This window comes from Buteo buteo, chromosome 17 (genome assembly GCF_964188355.1).
Source record: "Buteo buteo chromosome 17, bButBut1.hap1.1, whole genome shotgun sequence".
Taxonomy (NCBI): Eukaryota; Metazoa; Chordata; class Aves; order Accipitriformes; family Accipitridae; genus Buteo; species Buteo buteo.
This window is the reverse complement of record NC_134187.1, coordinates 27090173-27112510: the sequence shown is the minus strand read 5'-3', so window position 1 is coordinate 27112510 and position 22338 is coordinate 27090173. Positions and strand designations below refer to the sequence as shown.

The following is a 22338-nucleotide window of genomic DNA, read 5'->3' as shown; positions in this document are numbered from 1 at the left end:
CTAAGACATTGCAGTCTACAACCTCAGGCTGAGTACTATTGTATTGTATATTGTATTTCCTAAGAATTAATGAATGACAGCTGGAAAGCCACAAATAACTCTACACTAATTCAGGCATTGCTTCGATGGGAGATCTCCTAGGAGTGGAAAGAGGTGCTGGTGATTCAGTAAGTGATTTTTTTATACAGATCACATTGTTCCATGCAGGATTATACTACCCAAAATATTTTCTTTTGTTTGGGGCTGATCCAAAGTCATCTAGAACTGACAGGCCGTATCTGTATAAGAAATTAGCAGGGAAGTAGTCTTGTAATTTTAGTATTCAGTTTTATGTGTGTTGTTTTAGCAAAAGGATAGGTAGTGAAAGATGGGAGAGAGATTAGCCAACTTTTTAAGGATAAGTAATTTTTTAAGTTGTTGAAGTGAATAATATAGATAGAAAGCATTGCATGGAGAAAGGAAATTAACTTTCTTTTATGAAGAGAATCTGTGTAAAAATGTGAGGAACATGAAATGATACTTCAGAACAAAACAGTAAACATTTAAAGTAGAAACATGACTGGCTCTTGGTTAAATGGTTTAATATAAAAATATCAGAGAATACAATTTACCAAATAGACAAATTCAGAAGATGGGAAGTGATGTGGCAAGTTAGTTAGAGGTTGTGGTATTTTGAGTAAAATTACATATGTGCGTTAGCTAATGTGACAAACACAAAATGTAGCTAAAAGAAGTAGTAAAACATTTATAGGAAATTGTTACAGACCTCCAAGGAAGGGTAAAAAGATGGGTCAGGAAAATTTGTGCTGGAGAGGCCCCAATAAGGTAGACCATTGATCTGAGGAGATTTCTGTTACCTTGACAGTTGAGTCCCATAGCGTGTACAGAACGGGTGAGAAAGGGGAAGTTTTTTAATGGAAGTGATATGGAACTCTTTTTTTTTTTTGCATAGCTTGTGTAGCTGCCAGAAATAGCTTTGTTTGTTTTCATAGCACATATCCGAACATGAGAAAGAATATGCTAAGAGGCAAAGAGGAGTTTTGGCCAATAGTGATACCTCAGTGAATGAAAAAATCCCATGGTAATCCCATAGAATTTTATCAAATTCAAATCGCTATTGTAATTCATTGATATAAACTGATCCCCACACTACTGGGATCAAATCCCAACTTAGAGAAAACAAGCATAAAACTCTAATGACTTAGGGGGAGCAAGGATTTTTGCCACCTTGTGTAATCATTTCCACCTTAATGGACACAATGAGGTGAATGAGATTGATGATTTGCCAAATGAAATTACTTTTTATTAGTGCTTCCTTTTCCCAGAAAACAGGAATTTTGAAATAAAATCCACACTTTAGTACCAGAAACAGAATTTATCAAGGCTCTAATTAAACTTTCAAGGTTCAGACTGCAAAATCCAAATTTCTGAATACTGGTGTTCATTACAAATGTTATAATATATCCCCTTACAGAGAGTTTAAAATATTTAATAGTGTCTTTAAGATCCCTGAATTTTAAAGATTAAGTAAACTTTCTTTTTTTTTTTTTTTAAATCCAGATAGAAACCGCTGGCTGGTGACCTCTTCCCTTCATCACTTAACTAAATAGATTCTAGCCCCTTCGGTGCATGCTGGAGAGACTAACCAGCTTGCGTATTTTTGTGCATCCAGTTTACTTACGTAGTAAGGACTAGGCTCACACAAAGGCATTCGGTGTTGATACGGCTAAGTTTTAAGTGCCAGAGCCAGGAAAGGAATCTGAGCATAGATGCTGAAGTTCATGGTTTATTAATTCACAAGGTTCGTTGTGTTACAGGGATAGAGTTCACAATGGCCAGTGGCTTGAGGTGGTAGAGCCTAAGTTAAACAACTGAAAAAAGACTGTGTTTAAAATTCCCTCCTCTGTGATTCATGTGATCTTACATATGAAGCCTTAGGTGAGCTGAATTTTCCACCCAAAACCAACTCCTAGATACAAGTACCTAGCTTGTCCTTTTTTTTTTCAAATACAGGATTTGCTGTTTGTGGCTGTTGAGCTTGCCTGTAGTGACGGGATGTCAAGACCCCTTTCAGACGGTGGTTGGAGGCCAGCTTGCTGCTAACATCTCTTGTCCAGGAGTTGCTTGCTGCTAAGGACCCTCAGTGGGGGTTTCCCTTCCTTCACTTGGCAGTGGCTTTAAACCTGAAGCTCTTGTGCTTGGCCCCCGCCTAACCTACTCTGGAGCAGCATTGCAGTTGCACTTTGCTCCCAGTCTTGCGTATCCCTGATTGTCACCCTCTGGCTTGACTTACTGGATTAGCCTCAGACCTGGGTGATCTGTGACCGATCCTGGTTACTGTCGCCAGTCCCGATCTGATCTTGAATCAATGATAAAACACTTCTTGGCGTTTTTCGGTGAGGCTGCCGCCACTGCCTGCCTAGCTGGGACTCTTGGCTCCTCACTTGCCTTTGTGGAGCAGTCTGTCCTTGCTGCTGCTTGGGATAGTCAAGTCTTTAGAAGAGGGACTAGCAGCCAATATCTTGAGCTTTAGGGATGGCTCTGAATGGCAGGTAGTGGAGTGGGTGCTGAGCTGGGAGATACAGCAGCTGTGAGAGTTAGCGGGTCTCGTGTGCTTTGATCGTGGAGCTCAGCTGGAGGCTTTGTCTTGCAGAGACGCAAGATGTTGCTACCGTGTTAGATCCGGGAAGCACTTCTTGGTGTCTGGGTGTACAACAGTTCTGCACTGGGAACTCTGTTGGGTCAAAAAAACCAGAAACCAGCCTGAGAAATTGGTGTCTGCTGTGTCTGACAGAACTTAAACGTCTCTTTTATGTGCCAGACTACTTTCATTGCCATTCCCCTCTTAAGTTTTTAGACCTGTATTTCTGTGACTAACTGACCTAAAAGACTGTACCTGTAATGATGAATTTCTAGGTAAATACAGAATCTGTAAGAATATTTCTGTACTAGAAAATTCACTTAGCATTTGTATCCTGCAGTCAGTTCCATTGCCTTCAATTTGTCTAGCTTATTTTAATAGAAGTCTGCAAGGATGCAGGGCTCATGCTAGCTTATCCCAGTGAATGACTGGTAGGTACGGCTAGAAGCCATGTAAGTTAGAGTAGCTGAATAGAATAGAGAAGTGATAAAAAGGAATGCCAGTAAAATGGCGTGAAGGTATGGATAGCAATGGTGGGAGGGCGAATCGGAAGAAGGCAAATACATGTGTATACTAGTCACATACAAATTGTTCTAGGGTTTCTGCTGGTGATTTGTTACCTTTTTATGGACTTATGTGTACAACCATGTCACAGTTTAATCTCTTGATTTAAAAAGAAGCAACAGGATAATTTTTTTGAAGTACAATTTTACAAAACTTTATGTTGTAAAAACTCATAAGCTCGTTTTCCTTTGGTTTAGTTTTCATGAGCTTTTTGTCCTGATTTGTTCTTTGGAGTTCATTTCCAAAGAGATACAAGGTTAAAACCAGCAGTTTTCTCCTGGATTTATGTTGAAATCCCCCCTTTTTCATAATTTTAATGCAAAACCATAGCTGGGCTGTGATCTTCGGAATGGTTGCTTGAACAGGGCCACAAAATTAAGAGAGATTTTAAAACTAGATGAGCTTTGTTGCAAAATGCTGTATTAGAAGAGAGCAATGAGGACATAATATAAGTAAAAATTCAACAGTAAACCTAAAAACTCTTGGTTCCCTGGTTTTCTAAGTATGAAACAGCAATCAAAAAATCCACAGCATGCTGGGTAACAAAACAAAGACTTTAAAAGAGAACAAAAAAAGCAGGATTAACTCAAAGCATCATTAATTCAGGTAGGCACATTTATTTATGTGATGATATAAATGATCACCCATTTGGAGCATCAAAATTTAGGACTTTTGATCTGTCTACACTCTAGGCTTAACCAACATCTGAACTCCTTCATTTTCTCTCTGTAAAACAGAGAACAGAGTGTATGCACAGGCCTTGAATAAAGATTTAAAAGCTGTCTCCCAGCTTTATCTACCATTGACTTTTGTGCATTATGTTCATCATTGATAGTTCAACAACTCCTTCCTAATGACCATTGGTAGGATCATAAATTTGCTCATACATCTACATCTCTCAACTCCTGTCTAACTCATTAGCAACCTGAAATTGAACGTTCAAGATGGTATCAAGAAAGAAAAAAAAAAAAGACACAGTATCATTCTTTATTTCTAAGAAATGCTGTCTTTTTAATTCCCTACAAAGCACAATCATTCAGAGCTATAGTGTAGCAGAATAAATTGACACTTCTGCTATAAGGTCGCGAGGATAGATAAGCAACCATGAAAAAGTGTGAAGCCTTGCATGTACTCATTGTGCTAGACTGAGCTAGGAATTTCTCATGTAACAGTGAATATGAACTTTCTAGCTGAAGAAGGCAGTCTAGCCGTATTTGTCTGTTGTAACACAAATCAAAAAATACTGGGTTCGGAGAGTTATATAGCAATTGAGGAAATGAACTTGTATGTAGTGGGCTGGCAAAGTTCTTGCTTGAATAATACATTAAATACCGTTACGATTTTGTTTTATTATCAGTAGTGTGCTGGGGTACCCAATGCCTGGCAATGAAATTATTTACATCCAAACTAATTTTTAACAGAGCAAAAATAGTCATGACTGTTTAGTTAAAATTTCAATACTGTACTACAGACAGATTTTTTTAAGCCAATAGGCAGGTATTGTATGAAATTAATGAGGTACAGGAGGCAGGAACCATAACATCTTGGCTTGTCTTTTCCTGATTTGACATGTCACTGTGCACATCACTTTTCTTAAATATTTTATTTGTAAAACAGGAATAAGCCTCATCTCTTTTAGTTTGTGAAATGCTAAAAAAAAATCTACAGAGGAAGAGCATCAGACAAGTACAAATTATTATTATGAAGTCTAGGTTTTAAATTTATTTTTGAAATTGAAGTTTAGAAACTGAATAGATTTTAAGTTTGGTATAGAATGTAATTTTGAGATTAAAAAAAGCTAAGGTACATGAGTGGGCAAGTGATCAAAATACATACATGCCCAATGGAATTATCTGAGTTCTGTAACACTCCATTTCCCTTCCCCTGCATGGCCTGGCTCTCTGAAGAATTTATGTAGCACAATGCGAGGGTAGGAAAGACTTGCTGTGATGAGCATGCACATGTTTTGGGATCTTGAAAAAATGTTAACATTTTTGCATTCCTATTTTGAGAAACACATAGAAATGGAAAGGTTTCAACAGACCTCACAAATTTACTTTCCTCTGCTGTTTACCAAGATATGCTAGGAAACTGCAGAAGACTTAACAGAGATCTCCAGAAACTAATTTCAAGGTTCAGATAGGGAAACATTAGAAAACACAGCTTGACTGAGAATAGCTGTACAGGCTTCAGGAAGGGCTGGTCATGCTTCAATATTTCGCTGGAATTCTTTGAGGCAGTCACTGCCAAAGAAGACAAAGGATATATAGTGGCCATCATATGCTTTGATTTTTCAGAAAACAATTTACAGTGTTCTGCACTGGAAGTTAATATTAAGGCGTGGAGGCATGTAATAAGTGGAAAGTTGGCTAAATGGCAGGAAACAAACGGAGTTATGAAACAGAATTTCTTCAAGCTGGAAAGTACCCATCAGCAGGGTTGTGGAAGTATTGGCCTGTGGGTCCCAGGTTTTCCTGCTTAAATGAGTAATTTGCAATACCATAATGCTGATGTTAAGGGCGGTTGTTCTAAATTGTAGAAATTAAACTTTTCAAATTTTAGATTTCCATTGTGAGAAACAGGGTACCTAGCACAATATGTAAGTGTAGATCTGTGTAATATTCTAAAACATTGAAAGAAAAAGTTCGGGATCAAAGATAGAGTATAGGAATACACATAATTTTAGGTAAAGCAAGAGATTGTTTATTACAACATGCCTGTCCTTTTAAATAAGGGTCTTCCTAGAGCTTTCTACTCCTGGATTTCTCTAGGAATTAATTTATCCTAGGCACTTACCAGGTATTTTCTGGGTTTGCAAGTGTAAACAATACTTTTGGAATTATTTGTCAGCAAACTAAAAGAGCTGTTAGCAATAACACAAGGTTCTTTAGGAAACACATTTGCTTTTTTGTTTCTGTTTCCTTTTATTCCCTTTTCCTCCTAGAAACATAGCACTTCAGTAAAGCTAGGAATTTAAAAAATCAAATGTTTGAGCTGAAGGAGTACATGATATTAGGGAAGAAAAGAGTGAGTAAAATTGTTTAAGACTGAAAGCTAACAAGACAGAGGTGAATAAGACTGTGTATCTGAAAGCAGGTAAGTTAGGGGGAAAATGGCAGGTGAATTGTAAAAAGGTACAAGACTGCAAGGTTTCTGTGAGGAAAACTTATAAAGAGGGTGTGTGCTTTAGGAAAGTAGAAAAACACTTGCGTTTTATCAAATAATATTGCTGCTATGAGCAGTCAGCTAGTTACTTTTGTAAGTGAAAAAACATACTGTGCAAATGAATAAATCAGACCTACACATGGGAAGAAAATGAAAACAGGCATTCATAGTGAAAATCTGAGAGATGTTTTCCAGTATTTTCTCTGTTGGTTTGGGGGGTTTTTTTTCCTTTTTATGCGTACTGATTTTACATTGTTGACTGTCATTTCAGCAAAATAAGAAAGCAAGCAGATGAACAGGCAGTACCACTCCTGCTCTTTCCTCAGATCAGTACAAAAGAAGTAGCAACCCTATTTTTATTGCTTTCTGCTGCTTTTTGCAGGTTGTACATAGTATGCAATTTCTGAGGAGCTGAAACTTTTTGAGCTTTCTCCCTATGCTTCAGAAAAACTTGATAGCCTGATAGTTCAAAAATAAATTCCTCATTGCTATTATTACGACTGTTACCCTATTACTAGAAAAAATTTTTAAACAGTAGACTTTGTTTCAAGATTTTTATTTTTTAAACTTTTTAGGATAGGAAAGGGAATATATTTGTTATTGTATACTGAAATAGCAGCCAGAGTCCCTGAGGCAAAGATATATTTGCATGCATATACCAATAGGTAACCTGTATGGTTTTGTGTTTTTTGTTTTTTATTTTAAATGAAACTTAGTATATTGTAAATGATTAACAAATAATAGAAATCTACATTGTTCTAACTGCCTCTAATGTGATGATTGAATTTCAGAAGCTTTCAACCCTAGTTACTGAACCAATAAACCTCAAGTCTAAGTCTGTTTCAGGATACTAATCAGACAAAGAGATCCTTCATCAGTTATAGATTATTCTCGTCTCCAAATTCCCTCACTAGACCTGACTTGGAGCAGTAGACACAACTTCCCTTTGGCTTACAATCAAACCTCAACTGTCTTTTAAAACATTTTTAAACCTTGAATTTCTCATGCAAATCTACGTATCTCTTTATATCTCTGCAAGTTCATGTAGATTTATCACCCTAGGTCTAAATGGAATATGAATGGAGAAATCACTGCAGCAACTAGAGAAATAAAATTTGAAGTGGTTTTAGTTTTCTATCTTAAAGCCAAAAATAATTTCTGTACTAATAGCATTGAAGCTGTAGATTTATAGAAAGAATTCATTTGGCCCAAATATTCTATGCTCTTTTCTCTTTTTCTGTGCTTGCATCCTCCTTGCATAATTCTACTTTTTTTTTGGAATGCTGCTTTATTGTAGCTTTCCTAATCACATCTTAAATGCTTTCATTTCTGAGCTTCCCATCCTGTAAGTGGCGTTCATTTGCACATTTCATTCCTCAGTGTCGGTGGTACATTCCAATTTCAGCCTCATTGATCATTTTCTGATTCATTAAATCTAGAAGCATTAAGGCCATACTGATTTGGTTGACCAGTACCTAACAGGCATTGTAGTATTGCTTTCATTACTGTGCATCTTTCTCCTCTTGCGAATGTGTATCTTCCCATGCAAAAATAAACAGATTCAGAGAATTTACTTTAAATGATTCTTCAGTCTTCATCAGATTCTGTTCCACTGCATCATTCTTTAGTTGTCGTATCTGGATCTGTAGTTTGTAAAAGGGAAAGGAATTAGTATTAATAGAATACAAGAAGACAATTCTGTCTTATTTCACCTTTTGCCAGCTAGTAAGAGGCTTGCAAAGTTGTGCTTGCAAACAAGGCTCACACAAAATAGCATTGACTATAATTTAGATACAAAACCAGCAGATAATGCGTGCATTTGAGGATAATACACCATACAGACTGTTAGTGTCTGCCTCCTGTCTCCTTTGTTCTCCTTTGTAATGCCTTTTTGCCATTCTTTGCCTCCATCAGTGCTTAGGCAGAGTAAATATCCTGCTGGCAGCTCACTGGCAAGAAGGAGAATGATGTGAACAGATACTGTGCTCCTACATTCACCTAATCCTAATATTTTCCCTGGCACTTAGGTTAATTTTTTCCTCTCTTTCACTATTTTCCTAGTCATTGTTTGATAGTTGTAAGTCCACATGGCCAGAGCAATAGTCTTTTTACAGATCTCCTTTTATCATCCCAACTGTGTCTTGTTTAACTTGACTATTTAAATGACTAAGAGTCAGCATCATCCAGTTCTGAAGTGGACTGGGCAGTAATCCAGCTCTTTCTGTTACAGACAGACATTCATTTTTTTGGACTAGAAACAAATTACTTCCAAATGCTGGAAATGTAAGAAGGCTTTTCAAAAAAGGTTTTCAGGTGTTTATAGAACAAATTAGTATAAAATAGTTTTCAAAATGCTAAGCCCAATTTAAAATAAATATTTAGTACTTTTAGGAGTTGTGAAAATATAGCACTAGAAAACTGAAGTCACTGATCTGTAACATGCATAAAAAATATGGTGAGGGCACGTTGGTGTCAAATTCCTCATGCATATTTCTGTTGTGCCTCAATTAGATTGCATGCATAAAAAAGGTAGTATTGGGGTTTTTTTTGACATGAGACTACATGGCTGGCTGTAGGTTTGATGAGATGACTGCCTGTAGCTATCAGAAATTGAACTGATAACTGTTATTTCACAACAGTTTTTGATTCAATTCCTGAATATCAGTGCCTATATTATCAAGATGACTGGAAAATGAAGTTTTCATTGGTCTGAAGGTAGTTTTTTGTGCCTCATGCAGCCTCACATAGGCACTCTCTCATTCACAGAAAGACAAGCTAGTTCTCCACAGCTGTTACCTGTGCCTTTTGATTTTATGGTGTCTTGCTTGTCTTTCACACACTTTCCAACTTTCACAACAAATGAAATTGGATTTCCACAGAGAAGTAGCTCACACGAATTGCTTCTCTCAGAACTGCTCCATCCCTGCAAGCCCATCCCATTCTCCCTTCTCAGCACCCCTCCCACAGCGTGCACTTCTTCATCAAGTTCTATCTCATCAGCTGTCACGTTAATTTTAGATAGGAGACTGCATGTCCGAATAGACTTTGCACTCCTACAGTTGCTATATCACTCCTTTACAGTGTTCCCAGACTCAGTACCTCCTGGCCTTTCTGGCACTAAGGCCAATTGATATGATAAAGCTTGCATCCATAAAATCAAATTCTTACCCTCCAAAACAAGGTCAGCACTTCCAGACTGCCAACTATGAATGATCCCTAAATGGTGCTAGTTCCCAGACCGTGCCAGAAATTGTTCAGTGGAACACTACCTGGCCCTGGCCAAAGCTCTGCCAGGGATGGTGCCAAGAGTTACGCACAGTGGACAACTGAGTTCCAGCCCTGAAGCCATTTAGTTTATGGGTCATATACATACATAGCCACAAAAGAGCACAAGTTCCTGTGTCTTAACAGCACAAAAGAGAGATTTTTTTGCTGTCATTCCTAGTGGCCGTCCGAGGATGTCTCCTGAGGTGAGATTTCAGAGGTTCTGGTCAGCTCTGAGTGTGCTGCTGGCATCCCTGGGGCTCTCACTGCCGAGCTGTTACAGGTCTGCCTAAACATCCCCACCCCGCATCCAGCTCTCTAGCTAAGGTAGGACTCCCCACATTGCATGTCTTTGATTCGAGGCACGGGGGCGTGAGAACTTGAGGAATCCATCACTGTTTACTAACATGACACATCTAAGCGGGTGTGTAAGTTGTTCTGGAAAGCTGAACTGTTTGGGCTAAGTTTTTTCACAGCACTGTAGTTCAGGGCAGATATCCATCCCACGGGATATCAGCTTGATTAGTAAAAGATTGGCAGAGCTATAAGCAGCTTACCATAGGATCTGAATCTGGAAAATGTTGGCCAGTCTTTGTAACCGACATGGCTAACATGCCAATTTAAATTAAATTTCTGATTTAAATATGCCACAAAAATCAATGTCTATATTTAAAAATAGTCATCTCAGACGTGTTCTAGATTAATACTAGGTTTATGTTCATTAGACCACCTATTAATTCCTGTGATTAAGGTGTACTTATGATGATGATGATGCTAGGGAATATATTTTTAGATACTTTCTAATCTAGAACAAATGAATATGCCACTAGTTGTGTATCTACCTTTGCGTTTTCAGCTAGTCCCCTTCTTGATTGACTGTGGTACACTTACTCCTTTCACTTTCCCTTTGTTTTCAGCTTACATGCTGCACACTAAAAAGGTATGTGATGCAGTGACAGAAATAACATACAATATTTCAACATAATTTTAAAAATAATTGTGAAAGAAAAGTTTGAAAAGTTTGGTGAGGATATTGTTTTAAGTACCTTTAAAACCAGGTCTTTATTCAGGATTTAATTCCTCATTCAATTTTCATGGTATTTTTGAAAATAAATTATTTCTATAAGAGTTGCTTGACTTGTTTTTAGAAATTCTCCCTATAATCATATTGCACTTTAATCAGGCTGTGACTGTATATGTCAGCTGGAAGAAGATAAATGGCTTTTAGACATTTTATTTTAGACATTGTATTTTTCTACTCAATGGAAATTACTCCCCCTCCCTTTTTACCCTGAAGTAGTTTTTCTTAAAGTTCAACAGCAAGTGTAAAATAAGGACAGAATCACTACAGTGCTTCCCACTTGGAAATTATTTTTTCTTTTCACTACCTCTTGTGATTTGTGAGTGTGTCTACTCTAGTTTCTGCCTGAAAAAGAGGGTATTGCATGGAACCTGCCTTTCAGACCCAAGCAAGGGTCAGAGGAGTTTACCATGGCAGGAGCAGTCCTGGGAAATGACAAATCCCAGTGTCTCCAGTAGGGAAGCGCCGTGTTTACAGCATGATGCTTCCTTCCTTTTTGGGCAGCTCTACAGACAGCTGTGCTGAGGGGGTGGAACTAAATCTCTGGCCATTTTTGCATATTTATGGAACCAAAATAAATGAAGCAATCAATGAAGGAGGGAGAGTTACTTCCTATTGCTGAGGTACATCAGGTGGCTTTAAACAAGCTCTCAGGGTGTTTCCTAAAGTAGATGAAACTGCAGAAAATCTGGAGAGGCTATGATCAGACAGACTGAAGTTCCTGAACTCACTCTAAATGAGTGTGTTGGGTGGACCTTTGTAGCCATATGAGAACAAGTGACCATTTGCATCAGTGGAATTAGTCGAAGATGACTCTTCAGTTAAGACAGAAACCAAAGCTGATGCAGTACTTGAAGTATGACAGTCATCTTTTCTTTCTGTGCTGTGCTGAAGCAACACTGAACCAGTCTCCTGAGTCAATTCATTTGTCATTTATCTTTTTTTTTCTTTTGAAATATTACAGTACAAATGGAAACAGCCAGGCTTTCAGAAATAAAAACTTTCTGATCATTTTTAAAGATAAATGAATGATAGTTTTATACGCTCCGTAATTTTTGCCAGCTTGCATATTTTCCTGTTTATTTAATTTTTTTCTCCTTTGTTGCTTAGTGTAAGTGCTATGTGGTGACAGATTGTCAGAGGCAAATGATGTGATTTGCTTAACACAGAGTCCTTTCAAATTCATAAAGTAAACAATTATTGAAAGAAAGATTTTTCTCTGATCTTTCTTCATAGCAGTAAGACTTTGCTTGCACTAAGAGTTGCAACAATAGGTAACAATTTTCAATTTGATGTAGTATCTTTTCCTCTAAAGAATAAACTGAGCAAACAGAATACAAGTAGACTCAGTAAGGCAATATAAAAATGTGCATCTGTAGCAAAAGATAAGATGCTAAGTTGAATGCCTTTTTAAAAAAAAAGACAGTTCTGTCTTTACTGTTGGCAGATATATTGGATGAGAAATTTGCACTGTCCTTCTTGAAAAAGAAACTTTATTCAGAATAAGGGGGAAAAAATTGCAAGACATTACATTTTGTGGCTTCCCACTTAGCTATTAGCTAGCAATTAATTAGTCAAAGTATTGGAAGGGAAGATTCTTTTGGAGGTATTGTAATGTGATATGGTATTGCAATGTGATGAATATTACAAAATTGATCCAGTTATAATGGAATAGTAGAAGCTGAGAAACTCACACTTTTTTTTTAGTTTCCTGCATTATGATGAAAATCATGGTGAAAACTTTATTTGAAATAAAGATTCACTCTGCCTATGGCGTCCAAAAAGATGCCCTATTTGATTACATCTTCTTTGGTCACATTACTGTAATTACTGACAGTTTAATCCCATTCTGGAATTCTACTCGGGATGTTATATTTTAGCACAAAATGGAAAGTTCTACTTCCTTGAAATTATATAGATGAATGTCTAGAACATATATTCCAGAGCTTTTAAAGAGAGGTTGCTCCTTGGTTCTAAATCCTTGCAGTAGATGCTATGTTTTTCCAACAAGACATTACCAACAGACCATTTGTCTGAGGCTTGAATCAAATTAAGCATGTGCATAGCTGTTTGCAAGTTCAGGGGCTATTTAGTGAGAATGTATTTTAAGAAAAAAAGTACTGATAGAAATAATACGCTATTTTTTTTTTTGTTACAAAAGATGTAAAAGGGAATAATCGAATTGAAAGAAAACAGAAATATCTTGTACCTTATTATACCATAATGTCTACTGTAATATTGCCATAATTTTTGCTTAACTAATTGGGAACCTAGTCTTTAGTTCCTCTAGAGAATGAGGTGTGCAAGAATGAATACATTTGGTTTTGTTGTTGGGTTTTGTTTTATGGGTTTTGATGTTGTTGTGTTATTTTTCCTTGCAATGATTTTCAGAGCACAGATACTAGTGAAGAAAAAAAAGCAGCAGCATAACTACTGCAAATATTTTATAAAATGTCCACCTGAAGCCCCTCAACCTCTGGTAATTAGAGGCCATACTGTGGAGATTGACAGGGTAAATTGCCAGTTAATGTTTACACAACAAAACATATGCCCAGTACAATATCCTACACTGATGTTACTGAAACCAGAGTCCAGAAATGTACAGTGGAAACAAGACGTGGTACTTTTCTTGTGCCAACACAAACAGCAATTACAGCACAGTGTGAGAGAAGTCATAAGAAATACTACTGCATATCAGTAGTTCAACAAAGTCAGCACTTTTGTGTAATTGCAGGGGAAAAGGGCTGAAAAACATTACAGATCTCAGCAAGAAATGGCCCTTTATACTTTTAAACTGATCCTTGATAAAACAATGCCGGGGTCATGAGAAGGCTACTCTGCCAATTTTGCTTCACTGTGGGATCCATTGACATCTGGCTGAGCTGCGGAAGCTGGAAAACTTCTTTAATATTCTCTTGACAGTAAAATGGACATGTGGAATACATTCTAATCTGTTAATCTTTGGTGCTCCTGAAGAAAAAGCACATTTGGCTTTATACTTTGTGATGATAAATATTAAGTCTCCAGATCTAGCTGTAAATAAGTTAAAAGCATTTGAATGGAGAATGCAGTTCTTGTTTTCCAAATATAGGAGAAGATCGATATGCACCTGTGTAATCCAGATGATGTAATAAATGCCAGGAGGTTTTTTCTAAGGGTAGTTTACCATACATCTTGGCAATCCACTTTTCTTTATGCTGAGTGTGTTTTGTCAATGAATATCGGGAAACAGAATCTCTGAACTTCCTTACATCCTACATACTAAAATAGAATAAAGTATTGTTTCATTTGGGGATTATGAAAATAGAATTAAGAGAGATTCAAAATAGTTATGTCTGAATAAAAAGTGCAGGTTTTATTTAACAGCATTAACTGTACAAATTATTTTTGGCCTAGACTTTAAATCTAATGTGGACTGATAATGAATGATGGAGATACACATCTATTCAGCTTGAGGTAGGATGCACAACTCTTTGTGTTGTGAGATACATGTCCAGAAATGAGAAGAGGAATCTCTCACATTAGAAAATAACTGCTATGAGCATACAGTATGTATTTTAAGTATGAAGCATATATTGTGGCTATTATTATAAAATGCAAAAGATACCATGGATTATGGAAAAACTAAACTAGAATTCAAAATTCTGCACATCCTTGTAGTGCATTTTAAATTAATCTGAACAACTAAAACAATGCATAAAGATAACACTTTTATACACTTGATGAAACTTAAAATGATTTCCCAGTTCTAAGTAGCAAATTATATCATTATAACACATGTACCCTCTTGGAAATGTGTGACTTCCTTTAGAAAAGTTCAAGTATCTTCTTTTGCAAAATAAGTAGCCTCGGGAATTAACAGAGCTGTTGCTCTGCTCCCCCCCCAAAAAAGACGAAAACCGTAACAACAGTTAAAAAGATGAAAACCATAACAACAGTTAAAAGGATGAAAACAGACTTTTGTTCTCTGATACAATCAGGTCCTTTTCTTTCTGCCCACTTATTAATGAATTCTGATACTTCATTGATTGTTAGTGAGATCTGCAAGAGCAATCAAATCTATGAACTCCAACTGCAGATTACAAATAATAATAACAATACAGTCTTGGAAGTCCATGCCCTTGCTCAAGCCAGCTCCCAGTGAATAATAATTTCAGTAAAGTAAGAATTAGTCCAATCCAATTCTGTGCAGTTGAGGAGTTTCAAGAGATCTGGGGCTGTATAAAATGCCAGACTCTTCTTGAGAAGTTGAACTGTGCTACTTGGGCTTTATACCTTGCTGTTGCATAAGGAGATTGAAAGTGCAGCAAAATCTGATTGAAAAGTGGAGGGACAAAGATGAAGTTAGAGAGGGGCTAGATTTCTCAGGGATGTGCATAGAACCCACCACCTTCCTCATGTTTCTGAAGTAGTTGAAAACTTCAGCTTCAGCAGGATCTTCCATTTGGATGTTGTCGTGTTTGTGAAGTGTAGCATAGTTTTGGTTTCAAATGAGAAAAAAGCCATAGACAGGAGTTTTGTGGTTCGCTGCCTGGGTGTCCCACATTACCCAATAGTTAGGACATTTATTTAGAAGGAAAGTGAAGAAAAAAACCTGAGCCCTAGGTAGGCTGGTACCACTGCTTGACTACTGGATGTATTTGTGTTTGAATGCATGTGTGGGGTTTTTTTAGCCCCACTGCTGAATCTGCTCCATTTCTAAGTCAGCTAAATCTTTCTGGGTTGGTTATTTGGGGCCAGGGGGGAGGTTTGACTCTAGCCTAGCTTGATTCCTGTTAAATAGGTGAAATGGGAAGGAAGACATTATAATAGTTACAAGAGTAACCTGAGGAATTTTCTGGAAAGCATAGGTACTGACATCGGAGGAAAAGCCTTGGAAGCATGAGATAGGAGTAGTCACCTACTTTAAATTCTAATATGCAAGAGATAATTTAATACGTCGTGACTGCCATCATGTTTGGAATAGTAGCCAAAACCTTCAGCAGATGTTCTGGTATGTGGCAGAGAAAAGGGAGACTTGGATTGAAGGTTATTTACCAACTGCTCCCTCCCTTTGTATATCATCACATCCAGGAGAAACAAGTGTAGGTCTAGTTGTCAAGGTGTGAGTGGGAACAATACTATAAGTCACTAATATCTGAAAAGGTCTTTTCACTCTAATGTGGAAACTCGTTATGCAGTTGAGATGGGAAGCACTGGGTGAAGCTGAATTAGCTGTGGAAGAAAATGTCATCATACTAGAACTAACAGGCATCAATCTTAGTGTCCAACAGATTAAACTGGGGTCTGCCTTAGCATTCCTTGGAGAAAGCTACAGAGAGGAAGACAGAGAAGAGGCTGACCTTACCGTACATTTTCAGACACCTGAAGAACCCATTAGAATGCCTGATGTCAGGTTGGGGTCCCTCCACCCATGTTGGTCCATTGAGCTTCCCCAGCTTCCATGCCAAGGAGCCGGTGGGGGTTCTGAGACTGGGAAGACCACACATGTTGTGTGGGTGATCAGCCCCAGACAAGGGGCTGATGCTTCTGTAGGACTCCACAGCACATCTGGAGATGAGCCCTGGGGATGTCCGGGAGGTCCCCAATTTTTGCTGAGTGGCAGGTGGGTGTGATTTCAGAGATAACATGGGGAATGAAAGTCAAAACAAAGTGGGTTTTGTGGGTGGGTGATGTTCCTGGCTCTAGGGGAGTCAGGTGCTGCTCTGTGAGGGCTCTGGCTGAATTGAAGCCAGATGAGATTTTAAATGCTGTTACTATTTTGTTCCTTTAGATACCCTGATGCTGACATACCATAATACTACTGTGGAATGAAAATAGTTCTGCTCTGTTTTCCCAGCTTTCTTGTAAACGCCATCATTGCTACAAATTTATTTTATAAAAATAGATGTTTTCTGCCACCCACCTATTTTGTTTGCTCACATTGCTACAAGCTAGTGTCCTCTACCACTTGGTGCATCATGCTGAAAGTGTTCTGTTTATACAAAGTGAGGGAAATTAGACCTGCAGGAACAGTTTTGGCCACCCAGCTTAAGCCACAGAGTGAATCAACAGAAATTGGTTTTCCAGTAACTAGAAGGGTTGGGAGTTGGTAGAAGCTAACCAGGACTGAAGAACAAGATCGAAGGAATTTGTAGTTTCTTTATAAGGTATAGATACCAATAAAAGGGGTAGCTAAGATAGATGAACTAGGTTATATGTTCCCTGAATGTAGGAAAAAGTAACCTTTTCAGATACTGTGATGCTCTGGTCAGATGTGCCATTTTCATTGATGGATTCACATGTTCCACATTTCCCACATGCACTTCAAATACTAGATCAGTGCCTTTCCCTGATTATCCATACTAGCACTCTGTCCTCTTTCAATATTGTAACTCACAGTGAAGTGCACTCTCTGCAGCCTGCATCTGAAACATTGATTTTTACCTCGGGTTCCATCCTTCATTCAACCCATTCTCAGCTGATGTCCCATAATTCAGCCGTTACGATATTTTATTTTAGTGGGTACATCTCTACTGTGCTTATCCTCTGTGAGCCATCCCTTGCAAAGTGAGTGGATTTTGTTTCTTCATCAGACCTTCACTGTCAGCAGTTCCAATTGTACTTTCTCCAGTCCCAGCAAAATTTTCCTCTCCCAGAGCAACCCTCAGTAACTTTACCATCAAGTTAAGTAATCCTTTTGTCTACCCTGTCCATTCAAATCCCTCAGTTTATTTTTATGCGTTTACAGTGGCTTGTAGCACATAACAAAAGCCTTGTTGTCACCTGGCTGCACGTAGGACACAGACCGCCTGGCACAGTTGTTGCATCTCTGGACTAAATGGTTCTCTCTGGGCGTACCCCGAAGCTGCCCTTTGCCTTTCCTCTCTAGTTTCCCCTTTCCCTCCAGATCCGAAGATTATTATCTTCTCTGCTCTACCTGTTTAACTGCTCTTCTGACTGTGTCCAAACTTAAATCTATAAAATGACTATCCCGCATTTTTAGATCAGATTATTTCACAAGACGTAGCAAGCAGACAAACTGCGAAACCACCAGAGATTTACTTGAGAGCAGCAACTTCTGCTGAAGAGCATCTGAGGCAATAACTTCAAACCAGCAGCAGCTGAACTGGGAAATCTGGCAATCCCCTGAGTTGCTTGGGGAGGGAAGGAAAGGAGACTGGAAAGTCACTCAGTGCTCTTGATGGTCATTGCATCTTCATGGGCTTCAACGAGACCTTGAATGTGTCTCCTGCTCCCCCTGCAGGGTTGTGATCCTTAGCAAGGGAGCAGCTCGAGTTGTGTACAACTCTGAATTAGCAAACCCCAGTGTCTTGGAAATAAAAGACTGCACATATTCAAAAAAGGAGCAAAATAGACCCGCATAGGCAATATTAATAGTGATTTGTGAACATCTGCTTCCCAACATTAATTCTGTTATGGTGTAGGATTTTTATTAGGACCGCCTAAGCTTTTCAAAATTTCAAAACCAGTCTCGTGTTTAATGGCATTGATTCCCCCTAAACATCCAGAAGCATGCTTTGAAGAACTGGATCTGCCACACGTATCTCAGCTGCTTGAGCCCTCCGGTGAGAGGTGTTTTGTGCAGGTAATGCACTGTCAGCCAGAGACACAGATTTTCCAACTCGGTTTCAGAGAAATTGCTACACAGTTCTTTGCTGAGGTTGAGGGAAAGAGCGTGGTCAGCTGCTGCTCTCTTGACCCTCGGACATTTTAGCTACCAGACTGACCAGTTCCTGACAATGAGGTGGCTTACGTGCCTAAGCTCGTAACTAAGTCCAGACTGTGTGATCTCTTAAAAGCGGTATTCCTCCTGTGCCAAATTTGACAGTGCGAAGCTAGAAGAGTATCTCCAAGACGCTCATGTTAGAATTATTGAATATTAGCATAACAAAGCGGTTTTCTTCCCCCAAAATTGTTCTCGGAAGTGGCCAACCCCATTTTTCACTAAAACTTTCCAAAACAATCCAGCCTGAGGCAGAGACAAGGCATGGAAAATATAAGCTCCAGCAGTTAAAGGCTGACAAAGTAATAAACAACTGAAAGTAGGGCCTTATGATGAAAAGCGTTAGGGAACTTTAACTCTAGATGTCATTGCCAGCTTTGCTTATAATAAATGTGTCAGTAGCAATATGAAAAGATGTGTACAATAAGTTAAAGGAATGCTGTATTAACCTATTTTATGCAGCATGTCTGCCCACACATTGCTTGCATCTCAATATTTTGGGAGAAAAGGATTTTTTTTTTCTGAATGTATTAATTTTCTAACTAAATGAACTGGGAAATTACAGCTTTTAATGTAACAGTGACACCCTGTGGTCAGTAGTGATGGAGTTAACTCTGAAAAGTAGTGTTTTCTTTTGTGATGCATTAATCTTTAGCAAGAGCTGAGAGAAAAAGAAGCAGGAAGGAAATGCAGTTAACTTTCAGGGTTTTCCACAGAGAGATGTCCCATTTTATTGCCTTGTAAGTAGAAATTTATGCTTCTAATTGCTCAAATACTAAAATAATATTTCTTTACATACATTTGTTTTATTGAAATAAAGGGGGATGTCAAACCTTGATTTTAGATAACGTGACAATGTAACTTGTGGAATGGTCTCTCTGGGCACATCCACCTCACAAAGCATTGCTGGCATAGTATTTTATATTTCTGTGGTTATCTCTATCTCTACAGGAGAAGGCATTTTTCCTGATGGCATACCAAGTAGTGCTGGGTAGCAGACTGATGCCAGAGAGACACAGTAATATGGCAGTACCACGCCAGGCATGCCAGCTAGGCACTGACAGGGCTGCAGGATTAAATAGTGTTAGTCTTGTGCTGCCTTTTGTGTGGACAACTTTTGACCTAACCTGTGTAGGTCCTCCTTTTACTTATTCCTCCCTTCCTTCTCCCTTCCTTGAATAAATGCTGAACTAATACAGTGATTCTACACGCACCTATCTTTAAGGCACTGTGGTACTGAACTTCATGTGCTGTGGCCCCTAAACTTTGTGGGACGACAAATCTTCTGTTTAATGCATACCTGGGATCCTCGATATTATGGTTTCAAAATCTCATAGTTTAAAAAAAATCCTAATTTATGAGAGACGTGGTTTATAGCTTCTGATTTATACCTCATGCATCCCTGGAGTTACTGATGCTGACCTTGGCATTTTTAAGAGAGGGACAAAGTTAAACTTCTGTCAGATGAAGCCACGTTTAAAGATCAGTAAGGAAGGAGACTGACTGTCCCAACAAGAAGTTATGGGGAGGTAGTAAAGCAAACTGAGGAACATGAAGCATTTATTATTCACTGGCAATAATGGTTTCCTGTTAAAACTGGCTATTTGACAAAGGTGATGAATTTAATTCCTTCCTCTCTCATTGGGGAATTAGGAAGTTAGCATGGGACAGGAACAAAAAGTCTTCTGCCTTCTCTAGAGAGTAAGATAAAGCTAGCCAAAGCTAAAGTTTGGAAGGTGTTCAGGAACCACTGTCAGGAATTTAGTGATTATCAAAACTCTGCAAGTGTCAAAAAAGATTGGAGCACTTAAGTTGTCCTGGAAGCCAAGCCATTGTTCACCCACGCACATGTCCCTGCGTAAGCAGCTCGGTGAGTGCTCATCTAGGACTTATGCTGCAAAATAGCCGCAGTGCAACTTCTCATGAATCTCAGTGCAATTTAGTGCCTGTCAGGAAGTGACGATGAGACTGGCCTTTTTAAAGATCGCATATTGACAGTGAATGTTTTGCAAGCTCAGATTGCTGAAAGGCTTGAATCTCATTATTTCCTGTAAAAGTCTGACAAATATTGGACGTGTGATGAAGGAAGAGGCCTTGTTTTACACACTATGTCAACTTTTAGCTTTTCTTTTAGAGCCTCTTATGCTTTTAATGGCTGCAAAAGCAAAACAGCTTCATAGCTGCTCAAACTTGCAGAGAAGTTATTTATTAGGTGCTATTTCAGACTCTGTGCTTGGACAGGCTGGGCTGTAATATTAACCTCCAAATTAGTTAGTAGTGCTGCTGAAGGATGTTTTCCAACATCTGGTTTTAGCACTGTTAGAATGGAGCTTGGAGTATGGATTATTTAAGTACTTTTTGAATGAGGCCACACTGGAGATGAACTGCAGTGATTCTGCACACAAATCAGAAAACACGTATTTGCCCACACCACAAGGAAGAGCAGACAGATGCAGCTGAGCCTGCTGCTGAAATAGCAGTATGTTCCAGTAGACATCTTATCAGATGTGTTGTGAAGAGGACCTTAAAGGGCAATATCTTAAAGGCAGAGACACCCGCTCATTGCATATAAAGAGCACTGATTTGAAGACATGTCAGATTTGGAGGTCAGTCAGAGCTGCTGTATTATATACACCATGTCAAGAACTTATCTACAACTGGCTGAATGTTAAAATGGCAAATCCATCCTGATGCAGATACCATTATAGAGTGTTGTGGTTTAACCCCAGCTGGTATCTAAGCCCCACGCAGGCGCTCGCTCACTCACCCCCAGTGGGATGGGGGAGAGAATCAGAAGAGTAAAAGTGAGAAAACTCATGGGCTGAGATAAAGACAGTTTAATAGGTAAAGCAAAAGCCGTGCATGCAAGCAAAGCAGAACAAGGAATTCATCCACCACTTCCCATGGGCAGGCAGGTGTTCAGCCATCTCCAGGACAGCAGGGCTCCATCACGCCTAACGGGGACTTGGGTAGACCAATGCCATCACTCCAAACATCCCCCCCTTCCTTCTTCTTCCCCCAGCTTTATAAGCTGAGCATGCCGTCCTATGGTCTGGGATATCCCTTTGGTCAGTCGGGGTCAGCTGTCCCGGCTGTGTCCCCTCCCAACTCCTTGTGCCCCCCCAGCCTCCTCGCTGGTGGGGTAAGAAGCAGAAAAGGTCTTGACTCTGTGTGAGCACTGCTCAGGGGTAACTAAAACACCCCTGTGTTATCAACACTGTTTCCAGCACAAATCCAAAACATAGCCCCATACTAGCTACCATGAAGGAAATGAACCCTGCCTCAGCCAAAACCAGCACGTAGAGACATAAACATGTTTATACGCTGCTTCTGGGAAGTAATGGTTTAAGTGTCCTGTACTAGGATGAAAGCTGCCATACTGAGGATGTTACCAATGTAAAGCTGTGACTAGACTTTCTAATTTTTCTGTTTAGCCAGAATAGTCGATGGTGTAAAAGACAGAGCAGTTATCACTGTCCGTCATCTGGAGGTTACTGCTCTCACTGCTTACCCAGCAGATGACATCATTTTTTATGCTCTTGCATGTATAATAGAATAAAATGACTGAGCTCACTCCAGCTTCCAGTGGAGGTAATTTGAATTAACTCAGAAGAGGCTACCTGAGAATACTAGGATGTGCTTAGGCAAAGATGTGTATTTCATGTTACCTTTATGTTGCTGTGGTATTCCCATACCCCTCCGTGTACTCACAAACACTTTGAACAAACAATAATAAGCAACACGTACCCCAGTGTTATGAGATCTGCATTGCAAATGCAGAATTATAGTGGTATCACAAGTGTTTGTACAAGCATATCAAGAAATTACTATGTATATATATCCATTGCCTTTAGAAGACACACCCTTTTAATGCTGGCAGTATGTTGTTTCTTGGTT

At 38.8% G+C, this 22338-nt stretch overlaps 1 protein-coding gene across 3 annotated transcripts in view; it reads left to right on the top strand.

Moving 5' to 3' along the window:
• HMGCLL1 (3-hydroxy-3-methylglutaryl-CoA lyase like 1) overlaps positions 1 to 22338 on the top strand; it is an 86748-nt gene that overhangs the window by 52333 nt on the left and 12077 nt on the right. Inside the window, exon 8 of one of the 3 annotated variants that reach the window (XR_012653321.1) lies at positions 9816 to 9961. The exons of the other annotated variants lie outside the window; for them this stretch is intronic. The gene's annotated coding sequence lies outside the window, so the exon portion shown is untranslated. The remainder of the gene's footprint in view (positions 1 to 9815; positions 9962 to 22338) is intronic. 3 annotated transcript variants of the gene reach the window in all.